Source organism: Narcine bancroftii, chromosome 7 (genome assembly GCF_036971445.1).
Source record: "Narcine bancroftii isolate sNarBan1 chromosome 7, sNarBan1.hap1, whole genome shotgun sequence".
Classification (NCBI taxonomy): domain Eukaryota; kingdom Metazoa; phylum Chordata; class Chondrichthyes; order Torpediniformes; family Narcinidae; genus Narcine; species Narcine bancroftii.
In genome coordinates this window covers 203592276-203605691 of record NC_091475.1, presented here as the reverse complement: position 1 = coordinate 203605691, position 13416 = coordinate 203592276, and positions in this window count along the sequence as shown.

The following is a 13416-nucleotide window of genomic DNA, read 5'->3' as shown; positions in this document are numbered from 1 at the left end:
TTGATTCTCCTCTACACACAGCATGCACACAGGAAGTAAACCCCTCCCAGCCTCACTTTACAAAGAGTTCACATTACAATACTTCTCCCCCCCCCCTTAGAATCAAACATGCCCCAAATATAATGGTGTCATTAGCTTGTATATTCCAAAAACTGAAAATAACATCCCAGCAATTCTTTAACAATATAAAAACACCCAAAAGAAAAACAATGCGGATTCCCATTCCGTACCATCATTTGTGTAAGTCTCAAAGCAAATACGTCTGCAGGACTGCAAACCCGACAATTTTGCTTGCAAACGTACGATCTCTGGAAAAATAAACTGGATTACCTCCAGCTGCATCTGAACCCCGAGGGAAATGGATGGAGGGGGAGTGGTGGTGGGTGTATGCTGCACTCTGGTAATTATGGCAATGCGGCTCCAAGAATCCACGCTGGATTCTGCACTCCAGCCAGCAGTTTGTTTGCTTTGATTGTTTAAATGATTGCGTACTGGGTATTGTGTGTTTTTGTGCGAGCACCGTCATGGTCCAGAGAGACACGGGTTGTATATGCACACTCGGATGATAAATGTGAACTTGATTGATACAACTGGAAAATAGCAAAGGCCAGAAAAAGAAAGGCAGACAGACCAGGCAATTACAGGCCCTTTAGCTTAATATCTGTCAAAATGAACACACTAGGAGTTAAGTTGTGATTGCAAGACACTTCAGAAAATTTAATTAAGTAATGTCAACATGGTTTTGTGGAAGGAAAACAATGCTTAATTAATTTATTACAATTCTTTGAAGAAATAGCATACACTGTGGACCAAGTTAAATAAGTGGATACTGCAGTTTGATTTCCAGAAGGGATTTCAATTTTAAATTTAGACTTGCAGGACTGTAACAGGCCATTTCGGCCCATGAGTCCGTACCACCCAATTAACCTACAACCCCTACCCCCCCACAATTTGAGGCAACAGGAAACCATGTAGACAGGGGGAAAGACACACAAATTCCTTCTAGACAGTGCGGGGTCCCGATCGCTGGAGCTGTAAAGTCGTTGCTCTCACCACCTTTCCAACTGCGCCGCCCCAATTTGATGAAGAGTAACTCAGGGAAATTAAAATTAGCAGAATATTATGACAATTTTACTGCTGGAAATAACTGTCCATCGTGTAGGAGACAACATATGGGTGTGGGAAAAAAAAATGGGTAGGCACAAAGTAGTCAATTTGTGATTGGCATGACTTTGTAATCTCCCGCAGAGATGGCGCCAAGGCCTCTTTTTTTTAATATATAATCAGATAGACCCAATTGGATGAATGTACATAAGATATGACTGTTAACGATACAAATTTAGGCAAGAGAGAAAATTGCAAAAAAAAGCCCAAATAAGGAGCTTACAAACAGGTAGAAACGTTCTGCAAAATGGAGGATGATGTGGGAAAATGTAAGTGTGTTCACTTTGGCAGAAAGCATTCAAAGGGAACAAGATTGTGGGTAGAACTTCAAAGGTCTGCGCTGCATGGGTGTCTGCAAGATTTACAGAAAGTTTGTAAACCAAAACAACAAATAATCAAAATGTTTGACAGAATGCTATTGTTTACTGCAAGAGGAACTGGATATAAAATGTAGGAAGAGTTTGCATTGGTTAGAAACCTTACCATCCACTACATCTACTCCAGTGATTCCCAAAGTGGGCGCTGCCACCCCTCCCATCCCCCCCCCCCAACATGGGTCGGTGGAAAGATCCAAGGGGGTGGTTAGGAAAAGGGGACAGTCGCGGGGGAGTGAGGGAAAGGGGGTGTTACGAACCTTCAGTCTTGTTATTATTCAGTCTGCTGCCAAGTTTAATGAAGATGCCAGTGCAGCAATTTTCTGGTCAGACCCGAGGTGGCAGTAGTGAGCAGCAAAAAGGTGTAGACCTGATCTTGGTGGCTGCCAGGTTGTACTGGCGTCACTACCCCCTTGCACAGCTACCACCTTTCCCACCATTCAGAGCCCATACTAACCCCTCCCCGCTCAGTGCCAACACTAACTCTCCCTCCTCAATGCTGACACTAAACCCCTCCACCCTGCTCAGCGCCTCAACTCTCCCTCGCTCAGTGTTGCCATTAATCCTCCCTCCGCTCAGTGCCACCACAAGCCTCCATCTGCCGCCACTAGTGCTCCCCCCCACCAGCCTCATTGTATGGCGGGGAGGTGCTCAGAATGTGGCCTGGAGGCCAAGGGGGTGGCAGCCTGAAAAAGTTTTGTGAACCACTGATCTACTCCCTTTGAGGATATCTACAAGAGGTGGTGTCTTAAAAAAGCAACCTCTATCCTCAAAGACCCCCAGAGACTAGGCCATGCCCTCTTCACTCTGCTCCAATCAGGGTAAAGGTACAAGAACCTAAAGACAGGCACTCAGTGCCATCAGATTCCTGAATGATTGATGAACCAAAGACATTGCCTTACTTTTCGTTCACTGTTATTGTTAGAATTTTTTATATATGTACGATGGTTATAATATGTATGTTTGCTCTATGAAGCTGCCTCAAAACATTGAATTTCATGACTTGTTCGTGACAATAATCTTGATTCTGATTCTTGATTCTTGATTCTGATTCTGAAGTATTAGAGCCAGAACCACAGGGCCGTGAGACTTCTAAATGACTGATTAACTGATAAGACTCCAAGACTCCACTATTAATTCACAATGTATTTATTGTAAATATAAACATAATACGTGCTGTACTTGTCCATCTGTATGTGCATTTTACATTGTGGACCGAGAACAGAGATTCTACTGGTACAATCAGATGATAAATGCACTTGAACTTGAACTTTGTCAGGACTGCAGCTGAGGTATAGTAAAACCCTGGTATCCGGCACCTATGGGGTGCCAGATAAGTGAGTTTTCTGGTTGCTTGAGCCTCATTCTTACATCTGCATTAAGAATAAACAAAAGATTTTTTAAAAAACACTAGACTGTACTTACACTGAAAAAAACTTCACTTCAACTGATATATGAACCTTAAAGCATTTTATTTATTTTCAGTCACATTTTTAAAAAACTTTTAACCGTCGCTGCATCTGCAGGTACCTCTCCCAGCACAGAGCCTCTCGAAAGATGAACAATGACATTATATACAATTAACCCCAACTACCAAGGTGACTCTGCAGTCCCAGTCTGGAAGCGTAGCGTTTAGCACAATGGGGGGCACTGAAAGTCCATTTTTGCAATAACCCTGGCTACTACTTTGTGAAGCTGTTCACAGTTTTCCATCAGCTTTTAATAGCGCCCATCTTCAAAACTGTTGTAGGCTTCATCTCACAGGGCTCGCCAACAGTATCTGCCAGCAGCTGCAGCTTATATTTCTCTTGGCTGGGTGCCACAGTAGCGAAGGGTTTCCCTCACAGAGACTTTATAGTGCTTGTGTGGATGACCTTGAGGTCTCTTTCTCGTCTTCAGTTTATGGTAGAGCAGCTGGTGAGGCATACGGTGGTCGTCCATTCTGAGGAGGTGTCCCACCCACCGTATCTGTGCTCCGATGATCAGGAGCTCAATGCTGGTTAACTTTGCGCAACCCAAGACCTCCAGGTTGGAGACACAGTCTTGCCAATGGATGCCAAGGATTGTAAGATAGTGATAATCTGAATGTTTGCTCTACGAGGCTGCCTCAAAACCCTGAATTTCATAATTTGTTCATGAGAATAAATACTGATTCTAATTCTGGATGGACTTCCCACAGATTAAGTCATTTGGGACACGGGTGCTTTCTGTGATTACCCATGTTCTTTAAGAGGATGATACCCCTGCCCTAGCTGCCATTCCCACTACTCTCTCTATGGACAACACAGTTTGTGATAATCTATTACAGCACCAGCGCCCGGTTCAAATCTGGCGCTACCTGTCAGGAGTTTCTATGTTCTCTCCATGACCTGCATGGGTTTCCCCCAAATGCTCTTGTTTCCTCCCATCCTCAAAAACATATGAGGTTATGAGTAGATTTGGGTGTAATTGGGTGCAAAGGTTTAAATGGGTGGAATCTGTTTCCACCACTCTGTAAAGAAAAATTAAAATTATAACTGCCTTTACGTCTGCCTTCTCACTGAATCCACTTTTGTTCTCAATACAGGGCCATTTTTCTTACCAACCTCTGCACTATATCCTCAATCTCTGTTCACTAAGGCCTCTCTGCCTCACTGCTATCAATGCCTCACCATTACCAAAGCCTCTCCGCCCCACTGTTACTGTTACTTTTCAAAAGGTTTGCTTTCTGAAAAAAATAATTGGGGATTATGATAATAACAGGAAATAACAGTGACATCAAGCTGAACACGAGGATAATTTCAGATTTTCTGTATCATGTAATAAGTTGGCGAAACATTAAATTAACTTTCAATGAATTTAGTATGTTTAATCACATAATGATACTGACACTTTGCATTAGTTCAACTGACGCAAAAATGTTTTGCCGCTGATTTTTGGTTTGTACTCAGCATCTGATGCCTTTCATGTCAGTGTCCAACAATAGTTGGCACCATTGATGGATTCCAGTTGCCTTGATTCCGCTTTTTTCGTGGTCACCTTTCATCATGTTCATCACTGACTGTACCAAGATCGGCAGGAAAGTCCAAGTGTGAATGCAGAAAATGAATTTTCTTTTCTTTTTAAATCTTTTTATTATATCTTTGGCTTGGCTTCGCGGACGAAGATTTATGGAGGGGGTAAAAAGTCCACGTCAGCTGCATGCTCGTTTGTGGCTGACAAGTCCGATGCGGGACAGGCAGACACGGTTGCAGCGGTTGCAGGGAAAAATTGGTTGGTTGGGGTTGGGTGTTGGGTTTTTCCTCCTTTGCCTTTTGTCAGTGAGGTGGGCTCTGCGGTCTTCTTCAAAGGAGGTTGCTGCCCGCCAAACTGTGAGGCGCCAAGATGCACGGTTTGAGGCGTTATCAGCCCACTGGCGGTGGTCAATGTGGCAGGCACCAAGAGATTTCTTTAGGCAGTCCTTGTATCTTTTCTTTGGTGCACCTCTGTCACGGTGGCCAGTGGAGAGCTCGCCATATAACACGATCTTGGGAAGGCGATGGTCCTCCATTCTGGAGACGTGACTCATCCAGCGCAGCTGGATCTTCAGCAGCGTGGACTCGATACTGTCGACCTCTGCCATCTCGAGCACCTCGACGCTAGGGATGAAAGCGCTCCAATGGATGTTGAGGATGGAGTGGAGACAACGCTGGTGGAAGCGTTCTAGGAGCCGTAGGTGGTGCCGGTAGAGGACCCATGATTCGGAGCCGAACAGGAGTGTGGGTATCTTTTTTATTAACATTTGATAATCTACATAGCATAAGGAGAATAGAAATGACACAATTAAAATGTTATTTTAAGACTATGTCAAAGTTATTTTATGTCTGTCTACATGGTATAAATATCATATATATTTCAAAGAGTGAAAATGTGACATATTAGAAATAATTCTCCTAACAATGAAAACAGAGATAAAGAAATATTTATAATATATATAAAATACCCCAACTAATCTACTAATTTTTTTTAAAAATTAACTGAGCGTCCTATCCAGAGGATCTGTCGAATAGTTTAAAACATAACTCCAGTCCACAACTACAGTAACAAAAACAGAAAAAAATTATAACACCAGTTATATCCCATGTTTCTACAAATATAGTAGTGGTATCTCCAAGTACATTTTTCTAGATTTAAGAAAGACATGAGAATGTCATTGGAATAACTTAGGAATCTTTCCGTTTAAATAAAATGGCTCTTCTAGCTAATGGCAGTAGACAGGTAGGAATGCAGACAGGCGCAGGCAGTCACATACAACCACCGGATGGTCGGTGCACACGTGACAGCTGCACACTGGCCAAACATGATTCTCCTCATCTCTGTTCTGAATGGACGTCCTTTTATTCGCAGGCTCCGCCCTCTGGTCCTAGACTTCAGAATGTGAATTTTAAAGTAGTAACGGAGGTAGAGAACAACAGAAAACATTCCATTTTATGTGTTAATAATTCAGCACGGCTAAAGCTGATGGTGAAGGACAACAACACTCCATATTAGGCAAAGACGTTAAAGACTATAGAGCCATAGAACATTGAGTACAGAAATCAGGCCATTCAGTCCTTCGAGTCTGTGCTGAAACATTATTCCTTTCTTTTTCATTTTTTAATTGATATCAATATAAAACATAAAATAGGCGATGCTCGGAGTGATAGAGAAGATTACAATATACAACAATCAGCAAATACTAATGATGTCTTCATCTTCCCATGCTCAATCAAAGAAAAAAAAATCACTTTATATCAAAAACCTCTTTTCTAACCTAAAACACAAGCAAAAACTGGAAAGCCATGGATCAGTGTCAACAAACAAGAATCCTGGTCCTCATCCAAAAGAGAAACTTAATAGGATCAGGAAGGAACAATAAGTCAAAGAAAACCTTAGAAATTATATCATACGAAAATATTGTATGGATGGGTGCCAAGTTTCTTCAAATTTAACAGAGGAATCAAATGTAGCGCTTCTAATTTTCTCTAAGTTCAAGCAGGCCACGGTTTGAGAAGACAATTGAACTATAGAAGGGGGATTGGGGTCCTTCCATTTGAGAAGAATTGCTCTCCTCGCCATCAGAGTGGTAGAAGCGATCATCCATTGAGCAGAAGCCGGGCAGCGACCTACATCTGCTAAAACATCAATCTGCTAGTCCCACAGACCTGCACCCATTCCATAACCATCCAGACTTCTCCCATCCACATATCCATTCAATTTATTCTTTAAAACATTAACCAATTGGTAAGGAAAATGACTAGGTATAACAAATCAGATGCACGAAAGTCAGCCGACACCGTGATTGAAGTAAAAACACACTGCTGGAGAAACTCAGCAGGTCAGACTGTGTGCTTTAAATAGAAAAGGCAAAGGTGCATAACCGATATTTTGGGCTTAAGCCCTTCATCGAGAAATGGAAAAAGGTCAGCAGGCATCCGAACAGAAAGGTGAAGGGCGTGAGGGAGGAGGGGAGGAGTGTGGTCCCAAAGGTAACAGGTAATAGATGGAGAAGGCAGGGAGGACACAGCAGCAAGCAGGGGGAGGAGGGATGGCTCGGTGAAATGAGAGGGAAGGGGGTGGAGAGTTGAGGGAAAAAGTAAAGACAGGTTTACCGTCACCTGATTGCACAAGTGCAACCCAACAAAACAGCATTCTCCAGTCCTTGGTGCAAAACATGCCAACACACAACCAGACATAACACATAATTTTAGACAAATAAGACAAGTATTTTATCTGATAAATAAATACATTATTTTTTTGTGCAAATGAGAGTCTCGGATGGTTAGTGAGAGCAGTTCCTTTGGTCGTTCAGCATTTTCACTGCCCGTGGGAAGAATCTGTTCCTCAGCTATCGCTGATCCTCCTGTATCTCTTTCCCGAAGGGGGCAACTGAAAGATGCTGTGAGCAGGGTGGAAGAGGTTCTCAATGATTTTGCGCACCCTCTTCAGACAACGATCCTGGTAGATCACGTCAATGGGGAGAGGGGGGTGATTCCAGTGATGCTCTCTACCATTCTTATGGTCTTATGGATTGACCTCTGATCCATTTCTCTGCAGCAACTATACAACGCTGTGATGCAGCCGGCCTGGACACTTGCGATAGAGTTGCTGTACAATTTTGACATAATGCCTATAAGCCTTGCCTGCTTCAGTTTTTATCAGGAAGTGCAGACGCTCTTGCACCTTTCTGACAAGTGAGGAGATGTTGAGTGTCCAAAATATGTCATTAGATTAGGAGATCACTTCGACCAGCACCTCTGAAACTAAAGCAACCTCCCTGTAGCCAACCATTTCAATTCTGAGTCGGACTCTGAAGCTCAAATGTCTGTCCATGGTCTTTCACACTATGCCATCCTGACCACATGCAGATTGGAGTAACAACACCTCATTTTTCATCTGGGCACCCTCCAATCCCAGGACATGAACATTGAGTTCACTGCATTCCACTAATCAGCTTGCCTTTCCCCCTCCCCCCTTTAACTAGTTATTCTAGTTCCTACTTCATTTCTTTATCAACCTAGCCTAGACTCCTTCCCCCTTCCTGCAGTCCTCCCCTCCCCTCATTACTCCACCTACCCCCTTTTGTTCAGACATCTCTCATGTTCCCCCCCACACCTTGATGGAGGACTCAAGTCCGAAACGTTGGTGACGTATCTTTACCTTTGCTACATAAAGGCACTGTTTGACCTGCTGAGTTCTTCCAGCATTACACTTGATCACAGAGTCAACAGAATCCTGTGTTTGACCTACGTCATTAGTTAAGTGAACACCAAGGGACTTGGTGCTCTCCACTCTCTCTATTATTGTGGTGGACTGTTAGCCAGAATCAGACATACACAAGGTAAAGACTGTTCAACAGGCTTTAATCCACAAAGACTTCCACAGAGCCAGGCTGGCTGCAGCTGCAGAGTGAGCTTCAGGAGGCCGGTGCAGGCTTATATCCCAGAGGATGATTAACAGCCGGCCAGGTGTTATCCTTTCCCCTTACACTCCTGCAGGTACAGAGGTTGCCCCCTGCAGTAGGCCGGTGGTGTACCACCACATTCACCCTTTCTTTAAAATTGTCCCGGGTTGGGGGGGGTGGGGGGGCAGTAACAAGGAATCGCACCCACTATACAATATACAATATTTACAGGTTGAGACGATCCGGTGGCCGCCGGGGTCACTATGACCGTTGTAGGACTGGCTCCTGGTCACTAGTCGGAGGGGAAGTGTGGGACCTGGCGGCAGGGATCTGTGTGACTGGTGTGGTGCCGCACGGAGGGGTGGCTGGGCGGGGCAGGGTCAACGTATAAGGGTCGTATTGGATGGGTAGGGGGGCAGGTTCGTCTCCCGGGGCTGATGCGGTCCCTTGGTGGTCAAGGAGGTTCTGTGTGCCCCATAGCTGCCTGGGGACGGGGATGTATTCCCGGTCAGCGTCGTCCTGGGTTGGAGGGTGGCGTGGTGCGGTGGGTGCTTCTGCTGGTGCCAAGTCCCTGGTTGAGACAGTGTCCTCCCTGACACTGCCAAACTTAACGTAGGCGTAGTTGGGGCTTGCATGTAGGAGGAAGACCTGCTCAAGAATGACCAGGGCTTCGGCCTTGTGTGTACGCAGGAGCACCAGTCCCAGGGATGTGAGCCATGCTGGGAGGGACATTCCAGTCGCCAACTTCCTGCCCGTCGAATTGCACGTCCATCATAGAGCGCCCAAGGTTGTGAGAGATGTCCATGGTCAGCGTGGTGGCGACCATGACCGTCTCGGAGTTGGAGCCATCGCTCTCCGGTTGTGCGCAGCAATTTATGGTGTCCGGAGGCATGGGGAGCATCAGTAGGGTAGCCTGGTCATCGCCCGTGTTGACAGCACATGGATGTCCACTGCGTGGCTGGCCTCCTTCCCCAGCCATGTTCGTTGCACTGGGGGAGTGATGTCGTCGCGGCCAGCGGCAATGACGTCATTACGTCAGCCAGATGTGATGTTGCTGTAATTCTTGGAGAGAGGACCTGGCAAGGGCGGGGGATGGTCCAGCTGCTTGGAGCATACGCTGTGACCATGGCAGCACCATCAAAGTCGGGGAAGGTGGAAATTGTAGTGGGGACAATGGCGCCGCCCAGCACGTGTATGTGGAGTGGTACACAGGGAAGGTGGGGAGGTCATAGAGGGCTGGTGAGCTGCTGGCTGGTTCTGAGATGCACACTTTAGCGAAGTGGCCTTTCTTGCCACATCGGGAACAGTACTGGTTCCTAGACAGGCAGTTTTGGAGTGATTGTCAGTCTAACCCACACCAGGATCCACAGTATTTACAGGGGTGCTAGGCACCTGCTGCACCGATGTTTTCCTTCCCAGCTCAGTCTGGATTTGTAGCTGCAGTATGAGAGGGCCATGAGCGAGCCTGGAGGAACCTGGAATTGAAGGCTTTGATGTGCAGGTCTGCCGCTTCCAGGGTTTGGACCACCTCCACTGTATTGGTTAGGCTGTAGGTATTGTCTTCCAGCAGCTTCTGCCGGATGGCCCTCAAGTGTAGCCCTCGGTCGAAGGCATCCCAGATCAGCCTCTCGACCTCCTCTGCGCCCTCCCGGGATTCAGCCAGACTCAGTCAGGCCAACTCTCGCAGGTGTCCCAGGAAAGACTCAGCCGTCTCCCCGGGTTGATGGGCTCGGGTGTTGAAGAGGTACCTTTCACAAACCGCATTCATGCGGGGCTTGCACAAGTTCTTGAGAGTGTCCATTGCGCTCTTGTATGTGGAGCAGCCCTTGGTTGCCTGGAAGGCGTGGGGACCCAGCTTTGACCGGAGTAGGACCAGCCTCTTCCAATTTGAGTCCAGGATGCCGCCTTTGTGTGCCTCGATGATTGCCTCGACCACGTGCTGCCAGATCTTGAAACGTGTCTGGGCTTCTGGGTAGTGGGGGTTGACTTCGAGGCTCCCTGTGCTCAAGTGTTTTCCATGGCAGCCATAGGAAAAATTTTTGGATTAAATTGTGGTGCGCTGTTAGCCAGAATCAGACACACATAGGGTGAAGACTATACAACAGGCTTTAACCCACAAAGACTTCCAAAGAGCCATGCTGGTTGTAGCTGCAGTAACTCTGAGTGAGCTTCGGGAGGCCGGCGCAGACTTATATCCCAGAGGGTGATTGACAACCGACCGGGTGGGGCTTGATCCCTTCAAGCTGACTGATTGACAGCCAGCCAGATGTTGTCCTGTCCCCTTACATGCCTGCAGGTACAGATGTTGCCCCCTGCAACTACAGAGCTGTGGATGTGTAGTGGAGGGTGGTCTTGAAGTCCACGATCATCCTTCACCTTGTCCACAGTGAGGTTCAAGTTAGGTTCTTACTCTTGCACCATTTCATGAGATTTTCCACTTCTTCCCTGTTGTGCAACTTATCGTTGTTGCATCTGCAAACGATGGCACTGTCAGAGCTGCATGTGGTAATACAGTCATGGGTCAGTAGTGTGAACAGAAGCAGGATGAGTACACAGTCCTGAGGTGCCCTTGTGATGGTGCAGACTAGGACAGACTGTGGTCTTTCCTTTGGGAAGTCCAGAATCCAATTACAGACAAGGGTGTTGAGTCCCTCTGAGGACACCTTCTCCACCAGCCTCTGGCGAATGATCCTATTAAATGCAGAGCTGAAGCTAATGAGGCATCATTCTCCAGGTGGGCCATGATGGAATGAAACGACAAGTATATAGCATCATCTGTGGAATGGTTTCTTCTATAGATCCAGCATCACTGGGAGGTGTGCTCTTATGCGTTCCATCAAGAGGAGCTTGAAGCATTTCATAACATTGGAGGTCAGTGCCATTGAGGCCTATTCTTGTTGCCCTCTTGGGTACTGGGATGATAGTGGCTGACTTGAACCTTGCTGGATCAATGGACTGCTACCATGAAGTGGTAAAGAGAAGACATGGGGAAGGGAAGAAAGGATGAACAGAGAGTAGGATAGCAGAAACTAGAGAAGTCAATGTTAATGCCATCTGGTTGGAGAGTATCCAGACGGAAAATCAGATGTTATTCCTCGAATTTATGAGTGGTCCTGATGGGATAGTACATGAGGCCATAGACAAACATGTGAACATGGGAGTTGGGCATGGAATTGAAGCTGTTGGTCACTGAGAGGTATCTGTCACTAATGCTGACAGGGCAAAGGTGCTCAGTGAAGCAATCTCCCAGTTTGTGCCCAGTCTCTCCAATGGAGGGAAGGCCACACATATCATATATTTTGGCATATGTCGACCTTCAGGTAAGATGGGTCCTCATTTTCATGGATTTATCATAGATTGGGCATATAAGATGATCCTCCAATTTTCTGCCAGAGACTGGTGTCCGGGCCTCCTGGCAATATCGCAAGTTTTGTTACAATATCCCAATCGCCAAGTAATACATCTGTAAATTAAACAAGAAAGTAACAAAAAAACATTTTTAAAAATCCTTTGCTTCTAGCCGGTAAGATGCAAAGAAAAGGGCTGGGTCCAAGTCTTCAACGTCGGCTGCAGCCAGAGTTGGTGATGGCGACTCCATCCTCGACATCGGTTGTGGTGCCATCCACATCGAAGAAGTCGGCTCGCTGCCCGAGTGTGCTCAGGGCAGGAACCGTGGCTACGAGTCGGCCTGGGTGGGGGTGGGGGGGGCACCAGTTCCCGAGGACAGGGAGACTGAAACTCGCTTACAGAATGGTTGATGGGATATTTACAAATATGCCAAGATAGGTGGAGGAGCAGGTAGTGTTGAGGAAGCAGGGAGACTGTGGAAGAATTTAGACAGCTTAGGAGAATGAGCAGAGAAGTGGCAAGTGAAATATCATTCTGGAAAGTGTACGGTCATCCACTTTGGTAGAAAAATATGAACGAGTCAAATATTTTCCAAATGGGAAGAAAATTGAAAATATCCCGATGCAAAGGAACCTGGGAATCATTGTGGAGTAGAGCCTTGAGTCAGTGGTGAAGAAGGCAAATGAGGAATAGAATACAAGAGCAGGGATGTTGTGATGTCGAGGCTTTGTAAGGCACTGGTGAGATCTCACTTGGGGTATTGTGAGCAATTTTGGGCTCGTCATTTGAGATAGGATGTGCTGACTGTTGGGCTCTACCAGTTGCCCCAATAATCACAAGGGCAAAGACTGAGGGGTACGATAGGCTTTATTGTACAGAAGACTTGAGCTGGCCCAGATCCAAGCTAGGGAAGTGCAGGGAAGGGAGAAGTGGCTCGACCTTTATGGCCTGGGTCACAGGGGAGAGTATCATCAGGGGGCGGGCCAGCCTGAGCCTTTACCGGCCAATGAGTACATACAATCCATACCATTACGCTGACATTAGTCAGGGTTCAGAGAAGGTTCACAAGGATGATTCCAGAAATGAAAGGGTTCTCATATGATGAATGTTTGACAGCTCTTGGTCTGTACCCATGGGAATTTAGGAGTATGAGGGAGGAATCTCAATGAAATATTTCGAATGATATAAGGCATAGAGAGAGTAGCTGTAGAAAGGCTGTTCCCCACGGTGGGAGAGTCTAGGACAAGAAGGCACAACCTCAGGTTTGAAGGGCTTCAGCTTAGAACAGAGATGCAGAGGATTTTTTTTTTAGCCAGAGGGTGGTAACTCTGTGGAAATTGTTGCCAAAGGTGGTTGTGGAGGCCAGATCATTGGGTGCATTTAAGACAGAGATTGGTAGGTTCTTGATTAGCCAGGGCATCAAAGGTTATGGGCAGAAGGCTGGGCCATGGAACTGGGTGGGAAAATGGATCAGCTTGTGATTGTATGGCAGAGCAACTCAATTGGCTGAACAGCCTATCTCTGCTCCTATGCCTTATGGTCTCTTGGTCTTAAAATGCATAAATGTGTAAAGAGTTGTAATCTACTCTTATGGATCAAACAGGAAAATGGTATTTCCCTTCATAGCAG